The following is a 13,012-nucleotide window of genomic DNA, read 5'->3' as shown; positions in this document are numbered from 1 at the left end:
AATTACTTTTGGTACATCCCATAAGGTTTGTTTTGTGGTATCTCCATTTCTCTTTCTTTCATGATTTTTTAAATTTCTCTCTTGATTTTATTCTTTTAACCTGTTGTCCAGAAACATATTGTTTAATTTTCACATGCTTGAAAATTTTCCAACTTTCTTCCTGTAAATTGATTCTTTATTTCATTTCATTGTGTGTGAAAGATGCCTGATGTGACTTCAATTTTATAGACTTGTTTTGTGACATAATATATGATGTACGATGGAGAATATTCATGGTACACATTAGAGGAATATATATTCTGTTGCTTTTGAATAAGGTACTCTATACATATCCAGTAAGTCCATCTGATCTATTGTACCATTTAAGGCCAGTGTTTCCTTAAAGATTTTTTTTTTTATAATTTATCCATTAGTAAAAGTGGGGTATTACAGTCCCTTATTAGTTTATTGCTGTTTATTTATCTTTTTAGGTCTGTTAATATTTGCTTTATTATATTTAGGTGCTCCTATGTTGGGTGCATAATTATTTACAAATGTTATATCTTCTTATCAAATTGACACTGTTATCATTATAAAATGAATTTGTCTCTTATTACAGTATTTGTTTTATAATGTATTTTGTCTGGCTAAAAGTATAGTTACTCTAACTTTCTTCTGGTTTCTATTTGCATGGAATATGTTTTTCCATCCCTTCACTTTCAGACCATGTGTCCTTACATCTGAAGTGAGTTTCTTATAGGGAACATATAGATGGGTTTTATTTTTTACCCATTCAGCCTATCTTTGTCTTTTCATTGGATAATTTAGTTTATTTACATTTCATAACTTTTGTAACTTCTGATAGGTATGTACTTATTTCCGTTGGGTTCATCATTTTCTAGATGTTTTTATAAAGTCTTTTTTCTTTTCTTGTTCTCTTCCTTCATAGTTTGATGACTTTCTTTAGTGGTATGTTTAGATTCCTTTCTTTTTATATTTTTTATATCTGCTATAGGTTGTTGCTTTGTGATTACCATGAGGCTTTCAGTAAATAGCTTATGTTTATAACAGTCTCTTTTAAATTAATAATAACTTAAGTTCAAATGCATTCTAAGACTCTACACTTATGTTCCCCCACAAAAGTTTTATATCTTGATATCATAATTTGTATTTTCTGTATCCATTATCAAATAATTATATTATCTTTCTACACATGATTTTTACTCACCATACTAGTTCTCTAAGTGATTAACCCACCACCTTTACATTAGGTTATTCTGAATTTTACGGTATGTTTATTTTTACCCATAAGATTTTTACTCTCCTATGTTTTCCTAGTATGGCTTAGTGCCCTTTCATCAGTTTAAATTCCTTTAATGTTTCTTGTAAGGCTAGTCTTGTGGTGATAAATTTCTTTAGTTTATCTAAAGAAGAGATCAGAGCCTGATCTCACACCCCTGAGATAATGAACTTAGCTGAAAGCAAGTGTTGGATGTCTAAGGGACAAAGTTACCCAGGCGCTCTTTCCTTCAAAGTATTCTTTGTTGGCATTTTCCCCCAGAACTTTGAATATCTCATCCACAGAGCCTCTGGGAAGCTCTGTTCTGCTTTCTGCCTCTGTGAATTTGACAACTCTAAGGACCTCACACATGTGGAACCATGCAGCCTTTTGTGACTGGCTTAGGTCACTTGGTATCGTGTCTTCAGGCTTGTGAAGTTTCTGCTGAAAAATCTGCTGATAGTGTTTGGGGGGATTCCCTTGTATATGACAATTTGTTTCTTTTGCTACTTTTAATATTCTTCCCTTGTCTTTAACTTTTTTTTTTTTTAACTTTTGACAGTTTATAATATATATTGGTGTGGGTCTGTTTGGTTTCATCTTATTTGGATTTAGATATCTGTTCCTTCTCCATATTAAGGAAATTAAGGATCTCCAAATTAAGGAAATTACCAGCTGTTATCTCTTCAGATATGTTTTCTGCCTCTTTTTCTTTTCTCCACCTGTAGTGCAAATTTTGGTCTGCTTGATGTCCCATCAGTCCCTTAAGCTAAATGCACTTTCATTCTTTTTTTCTGTTTTGCTGCTCTTGTTGGAGGAGTTTTACCATCTTGTATTTATGTTCACTGATCCTTTCTTCTGCTTCAATTAGTCTGCCTGCTATCAAGGAATTCTAATGTATTTTTAATTTCAGTTACTGTATTCTTTATATTTGTGACTTTTATTTTATCCTTTTATTTTCTATCTCTAAAGTTCTTATTTTGTGTATGCATTCTTGTCACAACCTTTGTAAGCATCTTTTTCTTTATATTGAACTCTTTATCAGAAAAATTACTCATCTCTGTTTCATTAAGGACTTATGGTGGGGTGAGTTCTCTTGTTTTCTTTTTCTTTTGGAATATATCCCCCCCCTCCTTTTGTTGTTTGTTTTGCTTGGCTGTCTATATTTGTTTCTGTGGATTAGATGTAATAGTTACCTGTCTCCTGTCTTGATGGAGTGACCACATGTGGATGAGTCTTATTATTTAATTCTGTCCTTATTCTTCATTGCATTTCAAATCTTTGTGATTGTCTCAGAAACCTACTTTATTCTTAGTGTTTTCTAGTAGAGGATGTGACAAGGCCTATCAGTATCCCAAAGGGGAGGATCTCATTTAGCACCTTAGATTCAGGCTGATTGGAAGCCAGACCTCAGGCAGCAGTTATTAAATTATGCAGATATATACATTCCTTTATACTAGTTCTACTAGTTCTACAGGTAATCCAGAGATGTTCCATGGGCAGGAGGCATTAAAAATAAAGATGCCAGGTAAAGGTACACACTCTTTTCTGGGAAATACTGGTGAATTATGGTGAAGCAGAGGGAGAGTGAAAAGTTGATTCCACTGGTCTCCATACCCTGAAAACTCCTCAGTAGGCCTCTAGATGTGTGCCAAACCAGAAGCCTGCCCCTCATAATTAAGCTCCAGGGCAAGCAAATAGGCTTTTTTTTTCTACAGAAAAAAACCTGTGGTGTGTTTTAGTCATCTGTACTTTGCATTGAAGGTGATAGCTGAAAAAGAACTCTCTACAGTTTTTATGGTCATGTAGGACCCTAGAAACCAAGCCCCACTGGCCAGGCAGTAAAACCAGCCATGCAATAAAGGGACATCCCCTTACTGGCAGCAACAAAAATGTAGACTCCAGATGTAAAAATCTGTATACCAGATGTGTTTACAAGCTTTCTTCTGGGAAATACTGGATCTCTGGAGCACAACAGAGGAAAACCACAAAAATAGCGCCAGCCCTCTGAGAACTCTGGAGAGGATTACAATTAGCCCTTGGATGTGTGCTAATTAGAAGCCTGCCCCTCATGCAGCAGCTATGAAGACAAGCTAATAGGCCTCTTTACAGGGAGATTGGGTACCTCATTCTGTTGCCTCTTTGCTTTGTCTTGGGGGTGATAGCCAGTTAACTTTCTCTCCATTGGTTACAGTCCTACATGGCTTGCAAGTATAAACCCTGCTGGTCATCAGAGGCAGGCAATCTAGAGAAGTTCTGTGGGTGGCAGCCACAAAAATTGGGGTACCAGATGTGAACGTTAGCTCCTCTCCACAAGATACCAGCAAGCTGGAGCAAGACAGAGGGAGAGCACAGAGATGGTGCCAGCCAGCCTCCATCTCTATAGAGTATTTCAGTAACCCCCTAGATGTGTATTAAATGCCTGCTATTCAGTCAGAAGCTTCAAGATAAGCAGATAAGCTTCTTTCATTGAAAGACTTTGTGTGTTTAGTTAGCTGCCTCTGTGTTGGACCCTGGGTGGGTGAGTCTGTATGCACAAGTCCTTTAAGAACTGTTTCTCAGTTCACTATAACCTGTGTATCTCATGATATAAATCCCACTGGCTTTGAAAACTGGTGGTTTTGGAGGCTCATATCTCAGATGCAGGTCTTATTAGTTGGGATGCCCAGTGTTATTTCAAACTCTTTGCTCCTCAGGAAGAAGCTTGTATTTGTGAGCTTCCCCTTGATTGTGGGTTGCTGTGCCACCGTGGGGTTTATGACACAATTGTGTCTCAAGATCTCTTACCCACTTTGAGGAATGTGTGTGTGTTTCCTCATTCACCTAAAAAAATGAGAATTACTTAGCTAGTCTTAGGAATTTTTGTTTCAGAAGAAATTATTCCATACATAGCTGTAGATTTGGAGTCTCCATGGGAGAGAATGAGTTCAGAAGCTCCTGTGCCACCATCTTGAAACGGAACCTTGAATACTTTACTAAAATGCTATATATACTGATCCCACTGTGTAAGTGAAAGTGAATTATACTTGGACACTCCTTCATTCTATGTATCTCTTTGAATGTGTGTCTTGTATCATTCATTGTTCTTATTGAGGATGAGGTGGTAATACTGGACAAGAAGAACAAAGTTTTTATTGTCATGGAGTCTTTTGTGAGAAATAAAACACACAGTAAACATAAAAGGCCATTACCTGGTAGAGAGCTTTGCAAGAAGTTATATAAAATGATGGGAAAGAGTGACTATTTTAGTTTGGGTGGTTAAAGGGCATCTCTCTAACTTATGAGTACTGGGAATGAACTGATTTTGCTAGTGCTAGGTACACCACTTATGGTAAGGAGAGAAATAAATGAATGCAAATTCAAATAATGAAAGATGAGAATCATTCAAAGTCAGGCTGGAACAGGTTGGGAACAGCAGAATGGGTAAGTTAGCAGAGGGAGTCTAGGTACAGGCCAATAGGGCTTCATGAAATAGGGAAGCATAAGGATTATCTTCTATGTGGGATGTTAAGAATATTAATCATTTTATACAAGGGAATGATACCACCAGAAATATGTTCAAGAAAAATACTCTGGCTCTTATGAGAATGGATTATAGCTAACAATGGAAGCAGAACATGCAGATGAGAGGCTACTGCAGTGTCTGTAACATTGATGCATATCAGACAGTGTCTTCTTCCCATTTATTCTAGCTAGGTCTCATCAGTGCTATAATTCTGAGAACAATGAATATGTCTTTTGAAGATTAAATGATCTAAATCACTTTGTGTTATTATGGTTGTCAATAGATGGGTCCTGGCATAGAGCATGCATTGCACAGAGCTGGTATTCAAATGTATCTATTGCCAGACTACCCAATAAACCTCTTGCTGTTGACAGTTGGAAATATTGTCATTTCTTCCTCTTTCTTCTTCATATGGTCATAGAAGAAAAAAATATGTATATGTATATACATATACATATATATATACACATATATATATAAATATATATATAAATTAAATAAATCAGGACTTCAAGTTTTAGTTTCAATCTAGTTGTAAAATAATGTGAATTTACCTAATAAAAAACTATACTTGAAATATAGCATAGTCATTGGTCAGACTGAGACCATGCATCACATTAACTTCAAAGTTAATTTGTGGCATGGGTGGGGTTTATGGTACAGAGTACCATGTGGTATACAGTATCATATTACTGGTATGGTACAGAAGATATGGTAGGCATCTAGTATAATGTAGAAAAAATAATGATCCAAACTTTAAAAAAATCACTTAGGTTTCATTACAGACAAACATTCGCTTTGTATCTGGTGGTGCTGATGCTGGAGAAAATTGCAGGTAGGTGAACTTTAATTATATGTATTTATTTTTATAAGTTAGTAGAGGAGGAGCAAAGATAGTCCTAAGAGATTTAAGGGCATTAATATGCTTATAGTTGTTAATATTACTCGATTCTCTGCTGTATTAAAAGAAAAAAAATAAACCCTCACAAACAAATGAAAGCATTAAGAACCTCAACCAGTTATGTAACTTTTTTTTGAAAGCTTTTTCTAGGGGCACCTAGGTGGCTCAGTTGTTAAGCATCTGCCTTCCGGCTTAGGTCATGATCCTAGGACCTTGGGATCAAGCCCACATTGGACTTCCTGCTTGGTGGAGAGCCTGTTTCTCCCACTAGATTGTGTTCCTCTCTCACTGTCTTTCTCTCTGTCAAATAAATAAAAAAGAAATCTTTGAAAAAAAAAAAAGAAAGAAAATTTTTTCTACATTAAAAACAAAACCAGGAAACATTGGCTTCCTTTTTTTTTTTTTCAAGATTTTATTTATTTATTTGACAGAGACACAGAGAGAGAGGGAATACAAGCAGGGGGAGTGGGAGATGGAGAAGCAGGCTTCCCGCTGAGGAGGGAGCCCAATATGGGGCTTGATCCCAGGATGCTGGGATCATGACCTGAGCCAAAGGCAGAGGCTTAACCCACTGAGCCACCCAGGTGCCCCACCTTCCATTTATTCTATGGCATATAACAAACAGGGCTCTGTTTTCCTTCTAATATATTTAGTTGTCTGAGGTTAGTAGTACATTTCCTTTCTTAAAAGTTATAAATGACCTTCTACATGCTGGGGGAATAAAAGAGTTTTCAGTCCTTATTTTATGGAACCTCTACTGTATCTAACCTAATGTTTATTCCTTCCTTAATTATTTCTTTCCTTATTGCCTCTTTCAGTACATATTCTTCAGTTTTTGTTTGTTTATATTTGATTTTCTGTATTTCCTTGGTTAATTTTTGGGCTCCCTTTTTTATCCCCTACCCACCCCCAGGTTTGGTAGTTAACCCTCACCTAATTCAAAACAGCTAATTTGACTCTATATTCTATTCCTAGTCATCTGGTTCATGAAGATCTGTCTGCTGAGTTCTCAAATAATCAAATCTCCAGTATCTCTTCAAACACAATAGAGTATAAAATATGAATGAATAAAATAACAATTTTTTTCAAGTTTAAGTTTTCAAAATATTCATTTTGGGGGCACCTGGATAGCTCAGTTGGTTGAGCATTTGCCTTTGGCAAATGTCATGATCTCAGGGTCCTGGAATCAAGCTCCGTGTCAGGCTGCCTACTCAGCCTCTTCCTTTGTGCTCTCTCTTGCTCTCCCTCATTCTCTCAAATAAATAAATAAATAAAATCTTTTAAAAATTAGGTATTTATTTTGAACTCAATGGCAAAATGCAAACTATAAGAATTACTAACATCAAGAACATTATTTTAGTTTTCATTTTATTTTTCTAAGAGATAGGACCATATGTTAAATTTGGTATATACTTCACTCTTAACATGATAAAAATTAAAATTGAATTATTTTATGATAGGAGGGTGTTAGGAAAAATATGTTCTCTTAAAAGTAAACCTCTCATCTTAATAAATTACTACTGTCTGGGACCTTAATAATGTTAAATCATGGCCTACCTTCTTGTATCTCAGAAGGAATAATTTACTTTGAATGAACAAAAATTTACTTTCAAAGTAAAATTTCATCTTTGTGACTATAACTCTGCGTTATATCAACTAGTAAAAAAGTATTATCAATGGTATTCTCCTTGGAAAACCCTGAATACATGTTTAAAAGATAATATATGTATGTATATATATACATACATACACAACCACACATATACACACACACACATATATATATGATAAAGAATATAAGAAAAAGTCCTTAAAAGAAGGCAAGAAATGGAAAATTTGATGATTTATGTTTGTGTCTTCAGATGGCCATCATTCTAATTCAGAACTAGATGAACCATTCAGAAAGTCTGAGTGGATTTCATTTCATTTTAACTATTACTCAATTTATTTGCTGTCTTCAGACATTATTGGATACCTATTATATACCATAATCAACTTTACATAATGAAACAAAAAGACCCATGTCCAGCACTGGAAATGCTAACTGTTAACACAGAGACTGAAAACTGGCAGTCTCAACATTTCACCTGCTGTTATGTATGTTCAGTCTGCTTAGGTCACCACAATCCCCACCACTCTTTTTTGTTTCTCATCCATACCTGGGCCATGTACCATTGTGTTTTCAATCTCTAATCATGTCTGTTCAGTCCTGTAGCTGTGTTAAAAAACACAACCTGCAGGAAAAATGAGAAGAGAGAAAGAAACTGTCATAGAATAACTATGAGACCAAATACTAATATGAAAGAATATGGTGAACTTGTATTTGATTAAATAGACTTCCTTATTCAATGATATATCTAATGGGTAACCCAAGAAAGAAGACATGGGCTTTTCAATTGGTTCATTTGAAATGATAAATGTGAATGACATCATCTAGGTAGTGGCATATTGGCTTTTTGCTTGTATTTTTTCCCCCTAAACCACAAATCCTTTGTTTTAAATAATATACAGAAAAAGAATATGTAATGCTGATAAAAGGGGAGTTACTATGATTGAAGTGTATGAGAAAGTATGTGGACTCTGTTTAAAGTGTGGAAACCACAGGGAGAGAAAAGGGTCAAGGATGGAACTCTAAAGGATACCTACATATGAGTGTCAAAACTAAAGAACCATCAGGGAAAAATCTGAAAGTGAATGGTCAGTGTAATGGAAAGAAAGCCAGAAATCAGCAGAGGAGGAAGTTTTGAAAAGGTGTTTGATATGGTAAGGATAAATTAAAAATATCTTCACATTTAGCTACTTCTTTACATAAGATTATGTGGAGAGAATTTAGATAGTAATGTTTCCAGGACTAAAATGAATTGAGAATTATGTTAGAATATAAAAGAATGTAATAGGTAGCAGCTTGGAGGAAAAGTAGAGTAGAAGCTTTTTTTGTTGCTCTAGCACATTGAAGAAAAGGGAAATACCTGGAGAATTAAAGCAACAGGAGAATAACAATGGGTATAGCAAGATCCTGGATTAGGTGAGAGGTTCTTGGATAAAAAAAGCAAAATAAGGGATTTATACCTAGAAAGGACAGATATCCATACATTTATAAAATAAGGGAATGATGAATTGTTTGAAGATTGAAGGAGTTTATATAAGATAGCTTTTTATTTTCTCTGTGACATAAAAGATACAGAAAATGTTTGTTGGAATGAAGTATAGATGGATAGAAAAATTGAAAAGGATAAAGAACAGATGAGAAAAGCCCCAAAACAAATTAGCCAGGAGGAAGTTAAATAAACAAAATTGCTTTACTGTGCTCAGGGTCCAGTTACTGTTATAAACCATAGAATTGTTCTGGTGTCCGCTTGAACCATCAGCATCATTGTTCCTGATTTATTTTTCTCATTGGTGAAGTAGTAATAACTTTTCTGATTTTAAAATCAGAGAGCATTTGCCCTAAAATAGTTCATGTGCATTGGGGTGACTTATCAAGAGAGAAGTTATAATTTGAATGGGATCAAAATCAGTCTGTAATTAAATGTTTCAGGATCTGTTTTAGAATATTTTCATCAGTGGTTCAGATTTGGAATCCACAACTAAATAGGATAAATCCAAAATGTAGTCATAACTTGGCTCAGATTTGTGATAACTTTGGATCAATTTCATTTGACTGGCAGGATAGATCCACCTTGATAAAAATGCTGTACTAAGATTTGGATTTATATATATATAAAGCCCTTTATCTGATATGAATTTTATGGTCAATACTAGCTGTTACACAATCCAGGATTGTCACTTTTAAAGATACTGAGCTTCAAAATAAAGTAAATGGAATACATCTTTCCACTTAGGCTGCTAACCATTCTGGCATTATTATTCAAAGTCATGAGAATACCTTTTTAAAGATATTGTAGCAAATTATAATTATAATTTGAAAGATTAAAACTAGTATACATATTACAGTTACTCTTCAGTTACAAATGTGAGCTCACCTTCAAATACAGTGATGCTACCACAAGTCTATTATTGGATCTTTCCTGATAGTGTATGTACTTTAAGTTATTTTCCGGACCCACATATGTTGCTTTTAGCTGTTTCAGTCTCTTGCCTACTTCTGATATGAATCCATAGCACACATTTGCAAAAGACCTACATTATGAGTAGCATCCATTATCATGAGGGGGACTCCTTTTTTTAATTCAAAGCTTACTGGCACTTACATGGATCTATGACCTTACCCTCATTAGAACAGTCTTTAACCAGCTGAGCATATAGCTTTAGGGTACAATTATCAATAACTTTGTTACAGAAAATTCCTTAATGCCCATTTTAGATGATCTCATTTCATAAGGTTATTTTAATGGCTTTTCTGATTTACTCCTTTTATGGTCATGCGATCAGAAGAGCTGAGATTATCGAACCTCAACCTTTAGCCTAGTCTCAAACCAGATACTGAGTCATAATCAAGGGAGCAATGCAATCTTATCCTCAGCCATTTACTAGATCAGCCTTTGCCCCAAATCATACTTGAGTTTTCTGCCAGGCATCAGTCTCATAGAGATGCCTAATCACCCTGAACTTCAGTCCTCTCAGAGGCTTAATTACTGGCCTGACCATATACCCGTTTCCATCATTACTAGTGAACCAAAGGAAAATGGAATATTAAATAACCAAAAATAACGTTTTGCCAAAATTTTAGGCCAGAGTTCTGAAGGTACAGGCTGACAGGTATTATTGATAGAAATAAAGATGAGTACAAGTAAAATAAGAATAATAGTAGGAACAGAAGATCATAGGTATGGAAGACACTACTCCAATTAAGAGCTTGCTACATTATAATAATGGAGTGTGCCAAGGAATTAATAATGAGTGTGTCCTGAAAGAATGAGTAATGGCCCAACACCTAAATTACCACATGATCTTGAGTTGTTCTTGAATACCCTTGTATTGTCTAAAGACACACATACCTAATTTGTTTTCCCAGTTTTATTGAGATGACACATAGCACTGAATAGGTTTAAAGTGTATAGCATAAAGATTGGACTTACATATATTAAATAGCAAGAAAATAAATAATCCAATTAAGTTTGTTCAACATTCATCCTCTCATCTAGATACCAAAACAAAACAAAACAAAACAAAAAAAGAAAAAAAATGTTTCTTTTCTTGTGACAAGACCTTTTAGCATTTACTCTCTTAATGCTCTCAAATAGCCCTTGGGGCAGTGTTAACTATAGTCACCATGTTTTAGATTACATCTCTAGTACTTATTTACCATAGAATTAGAAGTCCATATTTTTTGACCAACTTCATCTAATTTCCCTCCCCCAATCTCCAGTAACCGCACATTTAGTATCTTTTTCTATTTGTTTTCTTTGGGTTTTATCATTGTTTTTTTGTTTTTGTGTTTAGCTTCCACATATAAGTGAAATAATACATTAGTTGTCTTTCTCTGACTTATTTCACTAAGCACAGTGCCTTCAACTTCCACCAAGTTCCACTGTTATAAATGGCAGGATTTCTTTTTTTTTTCTTTAAATATTTTATTTATTTATTTGACAGAGACACAGCAAGAGAGGGAACACAAGAAGGGGAAGTAGAAGACGGAGAAGTAAGCTTCCCAACCAGCAAGGAGCCCGGGGTGGAGTTTGATCCCAGGACCATGGGATCATGACCCGAGCCGAAGGCAGATGCCTAACGACTGAGCCACCCAGGTGCCCCAGGATTTCCTTTTTTTATGACTGAATATTATATTGTATATATGTATCCAACTTCTTTATTCATTCATTCATCAAAGGATATTTTGGTTGTTTCCATGTCTTGGCTGTTGTAAATAATGCTTCTATAAACATAGGATGCAGATATATTTTTAAAATACTATTTTTATTTTCTTTGAATATATTCCAAGAGTGGATTTACTGGATCATGTGGTAATTCTATTTTTAATTTTTTGAGGAGTCATCATACTGTTTTCTGTAGTGGTTGCACCAATTTACATTCCTACCAGCGGAGTATAAGAGTTCATTTTTCTCCACATCCTTGCCACCATTTGTTATCTCTTGTCTTTGTGATGCTACCCATTCTAGCAGATACGAGGTGATAGGTTATTATGATTTTGATTTGCATTTTCCTGATTAGTGATGTTGAGCACCTTTTTTGAATCTGTTGACTATGCATATATCTTCTTTGGAAAAGTGTCTATTCAGTTCCTTTGCCCTTTTTAATTGGATTATTTATTTTCTTGCTATTGAGTTGTATTCTCAGATACATATTGCAAATACTTTTTTCTCCCATTCTGTAGATGGTCTTTTTACCTTATTGGTTTCTTTTGTTGTATAGACATCTTTAATTCAAATTAATTTTTGTAAGTAGTATAAAATAGGGGTCTGTTTTCATTCTTGGCTCCCTTTCCAAATCTTAGTTGGCCTATATGCTTTGATTTATTTCTGGGCTCTCAATTCTGTTCCAATGGTATATGAGTCTGTTTTTATGCTAGTACCATACTGTTTTGATTACTATAGCTTTATAATAAAGTTTGAAATCATGGAGTGTGATGGAGTGTTTCTCTAGCTGTTACACTTCTCAGGATTGCTTTGGCTATTTGGGATCTTTTCTGGTTCAGTACAAATTTTAAGATCGTTTTTCTACTTCTGAAAAAAAATGCTATTAGAATTTGGACTGGGATTGCATTGAATCTATAGAGAGGGCTATACATAGTATGGATGCTTTAACAATATTCTTTCTGGTGTATGTGCTGCTGATTCAAGGATAAATATATTAATTCTTCTAATTAATTAACACAGATTGTCTTTCCATTTATTTGTGTCTTCAGTTTCTTCCATCAGTATCTTATAGTTTTCAGTGTCGTGAGTTTCACCTCCTTGATTAAATTTATTCCTAAGTATTTTATTTTTTTTGATGCTGTTGTAAGTGGGATCATTTTCTATTTCAGATAATTGTTAGTGTATAGAAACACTACTGATTTTTGCATGTTAATTTTATATCCTGTAACTTCATGAATGTATTTATTATACCTAACAATTTTTCGGTGGAGTCTTTAAGACTTTCTATATATAATACCGTGCCCTCTGAAAACAGTCATTTTTACTTCTTCCTTTCCAATTCTGACACCTTTTTAAAATTTTCCTCAACTGGTTGCTCTAGCTGGACTTCCAGTACTATGTACACCAGCAGAGATAAGAGCACACTTGTCTTAGTCATGGTCTCAGAGGAAAAGCTTTCAAACATTCACCATTGAGTATGAGTATATTTGAGGTATATATGACCTTTATTATGATAAGATGCATTCCTTCTATACCTAATTTGTTAAGAGTTTTTAATCAAGAATTGATGTCAA

This window comes from Mustela putorius, unplaced genomic scaffold, assembly GCF_011764305.1.
Source record: "Mustela putorius furo isolate JIRA1106 unplaced genomic scaffold, ASM1176430v1.1 tig00003834_pilon_pilon_pilon, whole genome shotgun sequence".
Lineage (NCBI taxonomy): Eukaryota > Metazoa > Chordata > Mammalia > Carnivora > Mustelidae > Mustela > Mustela putorius.
Note: the sequence above shows the minus strand (reverse complement) of the source record.